The following is a 12,012-nucleotide window of genomic DNA, read 5'->3' on the forward strand; positions in this document are numbered from 1 at the left end:
CCCCCTGCCAAGATAAGCCTTTCAAAAACAGATAAACTTATCGCAACTGAATAGAAGGGGCTCCCAAGAGGCCCCACCCTGCTCCGGATGTCTCAATGAGGAATCAATAGCTGTTAATTCCTGTGCTGCCCCCTGCCTGACATTCCATCCACACGTGAGACCCAGACTGTAAGAAGGGAGAGCAGGCAGGTCTCTCTTGCAGGAGAGGGACCTGGTTCATCAGCAGGATTTATTCATTCATGTATTACGTCAGGCTCAGCGCCTGGGCTTTTTATAAATGAGGGCTCTGCTGGCGTTCTGTGTTATTCAGATATTCGGTGAGAGACCACCAGAAGCCACAAAAAATTGCTGACATCTGTTGGAAGGCAGTCATGCATAATGGATAAGGGTGCGCTCTGCAGTTCCAGCAGCGTTGATTTGAATTCCCCGTCTTCCGCTTCAAAACTGAGATCTCAGCAAGTTACTTACCCTCTAGAACCTCCATGTCCTCGTCTGTAAAACCAGAAAATAAATAGTACTCGCTAGATCCTTACCTTGTTGTGAGAGTAGAATGACGTGCATGTAGGGTTTCCCAGAGCTGGCATGTTGTAGGTGCTCAATAAATGCTGGTTATTCTCTCTGTCTTTCGAGAGTAGCTGGGACTTGCAGGTACGTGCTACCACTCATAGCTAATTTGTTTTATTTTTAGTATAGATGGGGTCTTGTTATGTGGTCCCTGCTGGAGCGCTAGTTGCTCTCTGATTGGCTTGTGAGCCCCAGGGTAGGCACACTGGTACGGGGGCTATAGCAAAATCGGTGCTCGGTAAATCGTCTTGAAGGAGCAAGGGTGCTTTACAGTTGTAGAAGCTCATGGTACACGTCGCTTTGGTTTTTCTCTTCCCAGGTCTGGAGTCCTGGGATCCAAGTGTGAGCCCCATGTCTGCAAAATGAGGCTGGTCACTGGGCTCCTCTTGGATCTTACTTTCCTCGTCTGTTAGTGCGCTTGTAGATGGCTCTGACTGTCACCAGGCTTTGCTCTGAGCCCTCTGCATCTGTATTCAACCTGTATACTTAATCTTCACAACAGTTGCAGTGGTTGATCCATAGTAATTTCTCTGTTGTACAGATGGAGAAACTGAGGCAGAGAGCTACGTGTCTTCCCAAGGTTTACAGCGAACCAGTAGCAGGGCATACCAGGATTTGAAAGACCCTCTGTGTGTCCTAACTGGTATGCTGTCCTGTCTAGAGGTCATCTCTTCCTCCAGGGTTCCAGGTAGGTTGGATGAGACGTGCAATGCGGAAGAGCCTGGGGAGATAAGTCTGCTGATGGCACCCGCAGGCTACCCAGCCCTCAGGACTCAGAGCAGAGCGGTTGAGGATGCCTTTCAAGGTTACCTGTGCCAGAGTTCCTGGGGTACATATTAAATAGGTAGGACCCAATACTGCTTTGGATTTTCCTGGAATCATATAGACTCTTAACATTGGAAAGGATTCCTTTGCCAAGTAGTTCACCCTCATCATTAATCTCTAAGAAATGTGGAGGTGGAATTAGAAGGTGGGTGTCTCTTTCTTTTGCACCACAGATTCTAACGAGTCTCATATGGCAGCGTCAAGGATCATTCGCATTCTTTCATCTTCGTGGAATGTCACTGGTTTGAGATGATTCTAAGGGTGGGGTCAAGCATTTGGAGTTTGGAAGTCTTTGCTTTTTGTAGAGATGCTCCCATGGGACTTGCCCTGCACCCAGTTCAGCTTGCTTGGGATGCATCTGCTGAGCCTGGAAGAGAAGTACGGGTTCAAGGCCAGCCGTGCAGCCCTCCCACAGACCTGATCTGCAACAGGGAAGGGTTGCCTCTGTGTGGGTTGGGAGTTTAATCATCAAGAGTGGATTAGCAGCAGGCTCATTCTGTTTACTCCAGTAGGTCACGGGGCCAAGGGCAAACATACACCCGTCCCAGCCCAGAAACTGATAGCTGCAAAGTTGCACACCCTTCTCCCCAAATTGACAAATATGGTTTTCATTGTTGGAGTAATAAATTATGCTTTTTAAGGATAAAAATGTTGCCCAGCTGTTGAGTGGTTTAAACTTCCAGATGTTCCTCTGCTCAGTAATCAGAGCAGGATGCATCATGGGATCTCTTTAAAAGCTGATGAATAGAATGGTTCATTAAATTTCAACAATGTGCCTGGGATGCCACGGGGAGGTGTAGTATCTCCCTTGAGGGAAGGAGGTACCCATTTCGTAGGGTGCTTGGGTGAAGAATTAGCAAGCAGTAACTGAAGACCAGTGAACTATATTTGCAGGCAGGGCGGCCTAAGTCTGGTCCCTACTGACTGTGTGACTTTGGGCTGAGCAGTTGACCTCTCTGAGTCTCAGGTTTTCTTTTCTTTTTTTTTTTTTGAGATGTAGTCCTGCTCTGTTGCCCAGGCTGGAATGTAGTCCACAATCTTGGCTCACTGCAACCTCCACCTCCCAGGTGCAAGTAGTTCTCGTGCCTCAGTGCCTCAGCCTCCCGAGTAGCTAGATTACAGACATGTACCACCATACCTGGCTAATTTTTGTATTTTTAGTAGAGATGGGGTTTTACCATGTTGGCCAGGCTGGTCTTAAACTCCTGGCCTCAAGTGATCTGCCCGCCTTGGCCTCCCAAAGTGTTGAGATTAGAGACATGAGCCACTGTGCCCAGCCTGAGCCTCAGTTTCTCATACTTTCAACTGGGAGCACGTTTTGAGAGCTAGAGACAGTATTTTTGTCTTGTGTAACATGAAAAAAGCTGTGCAGTTATTAGCTAAGATCAGTGAAAGGTTATCAAACTCTATCTGATGGTGAAAGAAGATACAGAGATCAAGCCCACCCTCATTTTTAACGTGGGGACACTGAGGCCCAGGGACCTTGGGGCTTGTTCTAGTAATAGCTAGGTCTTTGCTGTCCCATATGGTAGCCACTAGCCACATGTGACTATTGAGCAGTCGAAATGTGCAGAAATTAAAATTAAAATGTGTTGGATATGTAAATTGTACAATGGATTATAAGACTCAGTTTAAAAAAAAAGAAAAAATTCTTAATAACTTTTGAAATATTGATTACATGTTGAAATGATAAGATTTAGATATTAAGTTAAATAAAACATTAAAAATGAATTTCACCTTTGGTTTCTGCTTAACATTTTTTAATGTCACAACTAGAAAATTAAAAATTACTGTAGGGTGTGGTGGCTCACGCCTGTAATCCCAGCACTTTGGGAGGCCGAGGTGGGCGGATCAGGAGGTCAGGAGATAGAGACCATCCTGGCTAACACGGTGAAACCCTGTCTTTACTAAAAATACAAAAACAAACAAATCAGCGGGGTGTGGTGGCGGGCGCCTATAGTCCCAGCTACTGGGGAGGCTGAGGCAGGAGAATGACATGAACCAGGGAGGCGGGGCTTGCAATGAGCCGAGATCACACCACTGAACTCCAGCCTGGGCGACAGAGGGAGACTCTGTCTCAAGAAAAGAAAGAAAGAAAGAAAATTAAAAATTACATGTGTGGCTTGCATTATATTTCTTTCTTTCTTTTTTTGTTTTTTTTTGAGACAGAGTTTCGCTCTTTTTGCCCAGGCTGGAGGGCAATGGCGCGATCACTGCAACCTCTGCCTCCCGGGCTCAAGCAATTCTCCTGCCTCACCCTCTCGAGTAGCTGGGATTACAGGCATGCGCCACCATGCCTGGCTAATTTTTGTATTTTTTTTTAGTAGAGACGGGTTTCTCCATGTTGGTCAGGCTGGTCTTGAACTCCCAACCTCAGGTGATCCACCTGCCTCGGCCTCCCAAAGTGCTGGGATTACAGGCGTGAGCCACTGTGCCCGGCCTGCATTATATTTCCCATTGGGCAGTGCTATGCTAAACTGTGACACAAATGGTGGACTTTGGAGTTGCGCAGTGTACAGTCTGCACAACCATCTGTGGCAGGCCTACTAGGTGTGGATCAAACTGCCTGGGTTTGAATCCTGGCTTTACCAGTAATCAGTTGGGTGGTATTGATTAAGTTCTTTAAACTCTCAGAGCTTCAGTTGTTTTATCTGTAAAAGGAGTATTGCAGTAGTATATACTTCATAGAGCTGTTGTAAGGATTAAATGAATCAATGCATATAAAGTGCCTAGAATAGTGTCTGGCCCGTTTTAAGAGCTCAGTGAGTCTTGGTTGTTGCAGTTGTTACTGTAATGGTTGTTTTTTAGAACCTGAGGACACAAGGATGGAAAGACTCAGTCTGTCTGTGGCAAACTACGAAAGGAAAGATTAAACAATTCAATGCAGGCTGGGTGCAGTGGCTCACACTTGTAATCCCAGCACTTTGGGAGGCCAAGACGAGCAGATAGTTGAGATCCAAAGTTCTTGACCAGCCTGGCCAGCATGGTGATCTGCCCGCTTTGGCCTCCCAAAGTGTTGAGATTAGAGACACGAGCCACTGCGCCCAGCCTGAGCCTCAGTTTCTTATACTTTCAACTGGGAGCATGTTTTGAGAGCTAGAGACAGTATTTTTGTCTTGTGTAACATGAAAAAAACTGTGTAGTTATTAGCTAAGATCAGTGATCATCTCTACTAAAAATACAAAAGTTAGCTAACAGACGTGGTGGTGAGCGCCTATAGTTCCAGCTACTTGGGAGGCTGAGGCACAAGAATTGCTTGAACCTGGGAGGTGGAGATTGTAGTGAGCTGAGATCATACTACTACACTCCAGTCTGGGCCACAGAGCAGAACTCTGTCTTAGAAAAGAAAGAAAGAGAGAGAGCGAGCGAGAGAGAGAAAGAGAAAGAAAGAAAATTCAATGCAATGATTATTAGAGGGGCAAGTCCATCGGGACAAATCAGGGGGCATTCCCACTGAGGCAGGACTTGAGATGAATCTCGGAAGCAGAAATGCTGAGTTTGTTGGGCTGGCCAGAGATAAGGAGGACATTGTGGGCAGGAGCAACCACACCTGCAAGGTTGAGATGAGTGAAAGCTCAGTTCAGTCTGGGAACTGCAGAAACTCAGTTTGCCTGAGGAAACTGCAATGTGGCAAGTGGGAAATGAACCCAAGCTAAAAGGGTCCAGCAGCTGGGTGTACATTTTGTCCTGTAACCCATGGAGAGCCAAGAAGGATTTTGAGCCAGGGAGTGACATGATAGGATTTCATGATCAGATCATTGTAACTGCTTTGAGGAGGTTGTCTTGGAAGGAAAGCAAGAGTCTTTGGCAAGAAGATCAAGAGAAGAAAGATTGCCATTTCCAAAGCTCAAGTAGCGTATTTTTCATTGTTGTTGTTACAGTTCAAAAGTCTTTATATTGAAAGGGGCAAGTATGCTATGATCTCACACCTGTAATCCCTTCCCAGTTTATCTGCATGAGAAAGACACTTGGAATGGTGCATACCTAAAGGTGGCTTCTGTTTGATGGGGGTGTAGATTCTTGTGTCAGGTTTTTGGGGAGGCTTTACGCTGTGGCTGCCAGCCCATCCTACTGACAGCCGACCTCATTAGGATGCAGACCTTTTTAACCGTATCAAAGAGAAGGATAGGAGCTTAAAATATGAAACTCCTGCTTTTGATATGCTTAAATTCTGGGTCTGATATCTTTTTGAAAGAATTAGGTTTTTAATTGAAATAGCACATGCATATATTTAACATCAAATGGGTAAGGCTTTTACGGAAAATCCAGATTCCCCTGCCCTCTTCCTGCCTGTCCTTAGCCCTATTTCCCAGAGTGAATCAGGGACAGGTCAGCACCTCTAAAGAACAAGCTCGTGTTGCTCCTTCTCAGTTAACTTAGACTTCTGGACCCTCAGCAATGTCCTAGGACTCACACTGGGGGAGGCAGAAAGACCAGTACGCCCACTCTTGCCACTTGTACTTCCCATTTTCCCACTGGCAAAGTGTGGGACATTTATACTCCCTCCCACGCCCACACTGAAGTCTCCTGTGCTTTATCTGCAAGATTAATTCCAACAATTGATAAACGGATGAACAGTGTTTACATTAGGAGGCTTCTCAATGGCCTTCACTGCCCATCGAAGCAGTCGGCTTTGATCACACGTCCTTTGTGTCCAGCTCTGTCTTTGCCCTCAGCTTTCTAATCGCCCTTTAAGGGACTATCTGAGGCTGGGCGAGGTGGCTCATGCCTGTAATCCCAGTAGTTCAGGAGGCTGAGGCGGGAGGATCTCTTGAGCCCAGGAGTTCAACACCAACTTGTGTGACAAAGCAAGAGCCTGTCTACAAAACATTAAAAAATTAACCAGACATGGCGGAGTGTGCCTGTGGTCCTAGCTGAGGTGAGAGGATTGCTTGAGCCCAGGAGTTTGAGGCTGCAGTGAGCTGTAATGGCACCACTGCATTTCAGCCTGGATGACAGAGTGAGACCCTGTCTCAAAAAAAAAAAAAAAAAAAAAGGAACTATCTGGCTTCATCCTAAGAGTAGTTGCATTTTAAACTCTTAGTCAGCTTCTTTTACTGTAAAATGGGAATAATAATTAACAGTCTAAATTCCTAAAGTGATTATGAAGGCTGAACAGGTGGTGCCTGTTCCTCAGGCCCCTCCCTTGGGGCCCCTCCAGCCCGATGTGTCCCAGGCTAATCTCAAACTCCTGGGCTCAAGTGATCTGCCTACCTTAGCCTCCTGAAGTGTTGGGATTACAGACACGAGCCACCACTCCCAGGTTGCTCTTAAATTTTACTTTTTTATCCAGGAGCGTGGGTCATCATTTCTTTCAAATAATGCTCCTATTTATGAGATGTTTCTTTGTAGAAAATGTGGGAAATGTTAAGAGTATAAGGAAGTGAGGCCGGGTGCGGTGGCTCAAGCCTGTAATCCCAGCACTTTGGGAGGTCGAGACGGGCGGATCACGAGGTCAGGAGTTCGAGACCATCCTGGCTAACACGGTGAAACCCCGTCTCTACTAAAAAATACAAAAAACTAGCCGGGCGAGGTGGCGGGTGCCTGTAGTCCCAGCTGCTCGGGAGGCTGAGGCAGGAGAATGGCGTGAACCCGGGAGGCAGAGCTTGCAGTGAGCTGAGATCCGGCCACTACATTCCAGCCTGGGCGACAGAGAGACTCCCTCTCTCAAAAAAAAAAAAAAAAAAAAGAGTATAAGGAAGAAAATAAGTCATGTTAACGCAATTGCTGCATTTTTCTTTTTTTCTTTGCATATTTCTTTCAAACTTGAAATCATGTAATGTCAACAAGTTTACTGGATTTTTCTCCTAAATGTAGTATTAGTATTTCCATGTGTTGGAAAGAGCAAGCTTTTGGTATCATTGTTAATGTAATATAATGTTGTAACATCCTATTGCAATGATAGCTTGTCTTTCTCCCAATTTTATCTGTACTATTAGGTATTAAGAATATTTAATGTGGCCGGGCATGAAGCCTCTTGCCTGTAATTCCAGCACTTTGGGAGGCGGAGGTGGGTGGAACACTTGAGGTCAGGAGTTTGAGACCAGCTTGGGCAACATGGTGAAACTGCGTCTCTACTCAAAATACAAAAATTAGCCAGGTGTGGTGGTGCATGCCTGTAATCCCAGCTGCTCGAAAGGCTAAGGCTGGAGAATCATTTGAACCCAGGAGGCGGAGGTTGCAGTGAGTCGAGATCATGCACTGCTCTTCAGCCTGGGTGACAGAGCCAGACACTATCTCAAAAAAAAAGAAAAAAAGAACATTGTATGTATTTTCCTCTTTTACATAATGTTGAGTCTTTTGGTGTGTATGTCTTTGCATGTGTGCTATGTGCAGAAACCTATAGAACAGATTTCTGTAAGAATTATCAAGTCAAAGGTTCTAGATATTTTTAAGGCTCTCAATGCATGTTGTTCAGTTGTTTCCCCCTTTGGTTACACCAACTTACAGTCACAAAATTATACCAAATATTTTTCCTCTATGGAGTTGCTTCCTTGTGAAATTGGGTTTCTGAGGCCAGGGAGACTTGGGTCTTGCTGAGGTGAAGGGAATTATTCTTCAGCATTTGTCACTATTTTTTACTGTCATTTTGAGTTTGATTTAAATAGCACAGTTTGCTGCGTGGAAAATGAGAGCAGCTTTGAAGGGGCGCAATGGAAGTCTGTGTCCTGAGATCTGCTGTGACTGAGTGGAAAGAATCCTGGCCTGAGCCTGAATACCAATCGCTGAGGGTCAGTCTTACCAAGGAGAACTTTGGGAAGTTACCTAATTTCTGTTTACCTTATTTCCTCATGAGTAAAAAAGAGTAAATGATGACCTCTGCTTCAGAACTCTGGCTGCTAAGTGGGGTACGACCATGTTGCATTTTCGGGATGCTTTCAGGATGGAAATCAAAAGCATGGGACGTGAATACAAAACCAAAGGGCTTAGGTTCTGCATCTGACATATGTGGTTAGCTATATGTTCCTTGCAGCGTCACCCAACCTTGCTCGGCACATAACTTCTTCATGTGGCTTACATCTCTTTCTCTGCTATATGGGTGTCCTCTAAAATGCTGAGCATGAGAAAAGTACATCTGTATCCTCTTTATTCATTATTTATTTATTTATTTTTTGAGATGGGATCTTACTCTCTTGCCCAAGCTGCAGTACAGTCACACAATCATGGCGAACTGCAGCCTCAAATTCCTGGGCCCAGTGGGTTCTCTTGTATTAGCCTCCTCAGTTGCTGGGAATACAGGAGTGTGCCACCATGTCCAGCTTTTTTTTTTTTTTTTTTGATAGTAGAGATGAGATCTTATTATGTTGCTCAGGCCAGTCTCGAACTCCTTGGCTCAAACAATCCCCCCTCCTTGGCCTTCCAAAGTGCTGGGATTATAGGCATGAGCTACCACCACACCCAGCCTATCCTGCTTACCTACCACTTGCCAATAACCTTGGGCAAGTTGCTTGGGCAAGTTGCTCGGGCAAGTTGCTCTGGATCTTGGTTTTGTTTTCTGTAAAAGGGGAATAGTAATAATAATAGTCCCGAATTCCTAAGGAGATTGGGAAGGTTGAACAAAGTGCTGCCTCTAGATTGCGTGACCTGGTGCCTAATCCTGGTGATTTCTCATAAAAATCAGTTGTTCTCATTAGTGGAGCATACCAGACCTGATGATTCCCCAGCGTTGAGTTCAGCCAACCTGCACTTTAGCTTCTCAGGCTGGTGGCGTATGGCTGGCTAGATTAATCGTTTGGAATCTTCAGAGTCAGAAGGGACCCATCCAAGCTTGTCATTCGATGGATGACAACGTAAGGCTCCAGATGGTGAGTGTCTATTTTGGAATTTCCTAACTGTTTCCATTTGTGTGTAAAGGAGGATAACACACACATACTTACATATACACACAAGCATATTTGCACAGACTGGATTTGGAAGGATGCACAAAGAAAATGGTCATAGTGGCTGTTGCTAAGGAGGCCACCTGGGAGCTTTCTGGGGCCAGGAAAGAAACTTTGCCTTGACTGTATGACTTTTTTTTCAGTCCTGTTGGAAAATTTTACCATGTGTATCTTTTAGTTCTTCAATTAATAAGCGACGAGTTCTTAAAATTCACCAGGTAGTAAAAGATCTTTGAAAGCCATCCTGCTTCTAATGCATGGATAGAATCCCTGGAAGTATGCAAAATCTCTCTGTTGGTTTTATAGCTGTCCATCTGTACTCACATGCCCTGGATCACAGCCCCAGGGCTTTCTTTTTCTCTTTCTCGTTGTTGTTGTTGTTTTTTGAGACGGAGTTTTGCTCTTGTTGCCCAGGCTGGAGTGCAGTGGTACCATCTTGGCTCACCGTAACCTCTGCCTCCTGGGTTCAAGTGATTCTCCTGCATCAGCCTCCTGAGTAGCTGGGATTATAGGCATGCGCCGCTATGCCCGGCTAATTTTCTATTTTTAGTACGGACAGGGTTTCTCCATGTTGGTCAGGCTAGTCTCGAACCCCCAGCCTCAGGTGATCTGCCTGCCTCAGCCTCCCAAATTGCTGGGATTACAGGCGTGAGCCACCGCACCCGGCCTAGCCCCAGGGCTTTCTAACACTCACATGGACTGTCTGCTGTCTTGCTGTCTTCCCAGTCTGCCTCCAGAATATGTCAGATTGAGTCCTAGACACCTAGCCTCTGGTCCCCTGGCAACCACCCGCTTCTCTGGTTCACCCCCTGGGGCTCCCTGTGTAGCGGAGCCATCAGCCTGATTGAGCAGCCCTGAGGCTGGAGTTTTTGGCTTCCTCCTAACCAGCGCCCTTCACGGCCCAGGAGCCTCCCAGCACTGAAGGGAGAATCTGTGCAGCTTGTTCCTTATCCTCCTTTGAACCAAGGCCTGTTCCAAGAACTCCAGGGCCTCTCTGCTTGCACGTCAGGGTTGAGCTGCTCCCCCAGGCCCCATGCACGGAGTTGGCAGTTCCCTGGAAAAATGTCCTTCCCCCTTTCTTTCTGGCAAATACGATGGATTCCCTGCACGGCCCCAGACCGAGTCTCGAGTTGAGTCCTGCAGGAGCATCTTGCTGGGTGACGTCAGCAGGGGCAGGGGGTGGAAAGCCTGAAGTCTTCCTCTGTCCTGAAAGCCTTGGATCTTCATTCTGGCCTGAAGCCCCTGTGCCGTATTTCCCTCGGCACTATTGTCACATCTGGTGAGCCAGGCTGTTCGGGCCGAGTGCCTGCTCTTTGGAGGGCATCTAGTTCAGTGTGAGCTTTTTTCCTACCCAATGACCAATTCTGGAAACACAAAAGTGTTTATGAGCCTACTTTTCGTTTTTCCACTCAAAATGATAATAGCTTTATGGATCCCATGGTGAGGGGTGGGCAGGGGGTGTATCTTCTTGCTGCTGGGACGTTCTACTTTGTTGGACAGAAGGCTGTGGGCTTTCTGGCAGGTTACATCTGAGTACCTTTCAGTCAAGCTGAGCTGGCTCTCTCCTCTTTTCATTCTCAAAGTAGACCTCTTGCTAAGGGCTTCTTACTGAGTGTCTAGTTCCTTGTTGTACAGGTGAGGGAAACTGAGGCCCAGAGTGGATGTAACGTTTCTGAGAGAGAGGCTCTGTAAAGTTCTGAGTAGGTGAGACTTATTATTATTTGCAAATAACAACAACAATAATTAGAAGACGCAGCAACTGCTGCCATAAAGTAAGGGGCTTTTATTTTTCAGCTGCATGGTGAAGCTTGGTGGCCTCTCCTTTTCTCTTCATGGCAGCATAAGCCCTGTGGTGTTTATATTTCTCCTTGGCCAGAGATGTATTTTGAAATTTAAATGATAAGCATACAAGTCCTGTTTTCATTGATGCTTTAGAAAACTTTCATGAAACCTCTTCACGGTGGTTTTGGGAGCCAAGCGAGGCCAGGTTTTTCTATAAACATGGGGAGAGGGATGTTGAGGACAGTCCATCCTCAGAGAGTGAATGATTGCATTCATTTTGATTAAACTCAGTGGATCCTTGAAAGGATGGTACAGGTGCCCCACAGACTCACTCTTCCATGTGTGTCCTCGTGGCCAGTTTGTCTTTGCTCAGGATGGAAAGCTGACGAGATGGACTATTTTTTTCTTCTTAAAAATAATTACATGCCAGATGCCGTTCCAAGTTCTGCACCTCTACCAGTTAAAGATTTTTGGATCTTTTGCTGAGAATGTCTGTTCAGAGGTAAACTTGTTAGCATCTGAGGCAAGCATAATAATAATGATTCAGGTCAGGAGCTACAAAGGACTCTGTGATGAGCAAAAAATAATGATTGAGCCTGGCGTGGTGGCTCACGTCTGTAATCCCAACACTTTGGGAGGCTGAGGCTGGGGGATCACCTGAGGTCAGGAGTTTGAGACCAGCCTGGTCAACATAGTGAAACCCCCATCTTTATTAAAAATACAAAAAATTAACTGGGCATGGTGGCAGGCGCCTGTAATCCCAGCTACTAGGGAGGCCGAGGCAGGAGAGTCGCTTGAACCCGGGAGGCGGAGGTTGCAGTAAGCCGAGATGGCGCCATTGCACTCCAGCCTGGGCAATAAGAGTGAAACTCCATCTTGGGGGAAAAAAGTGCGTATTGCATAAAATAAAACCTTATATATATTCACACACATATGTATAGATGAGATGAGGTGGTCCTAG

The 12,012-nt window shown here is 46.0% G+C and overlaps 1 long non-coding RNA gene across 29 annotated transcripts in view; it reads left to right on the top strand.

Annotated features, from left to right (window-relative positions):
• The window catches only part of LOC111550512, a 310,717-nt gene that overhangs the window by 26,424 nt on the left and 272,281 nt on the right, over nt 1-12,012 (top strand). Inside the window, exon 1 of one of the 29 annotated variants that reach the window (XR_003309489.2) lies at nt 1,120-1,252. The exons of the other annotated variants lie outside the window; for them this stretch is intronic. This is a non-coding gene — a long non-coding RNA (uncharacterized LOC111550512). Of the gene's footprint in view, nt 1-1,119; nt 1,253-12,012 lie in introns of those variants that run through there. 29 annotated transcript variants of the gene reach the window in all.

The sequence above is a fragment of the Piliocolobus tephrosceles genome, chromosome 7 (genome assembly GCF_002776525.5).
Source record: "Piliocolobus tephrosceles isolate RC106 chromosome 7, ASM277652v3, whole genome shotgun sequence".
NCBI lineage: Eukaryota > Metazoa > Chordata > Mammalia > Primates > Cercopithecidae > Piliocolobus > Piliocolobus tephrosceles.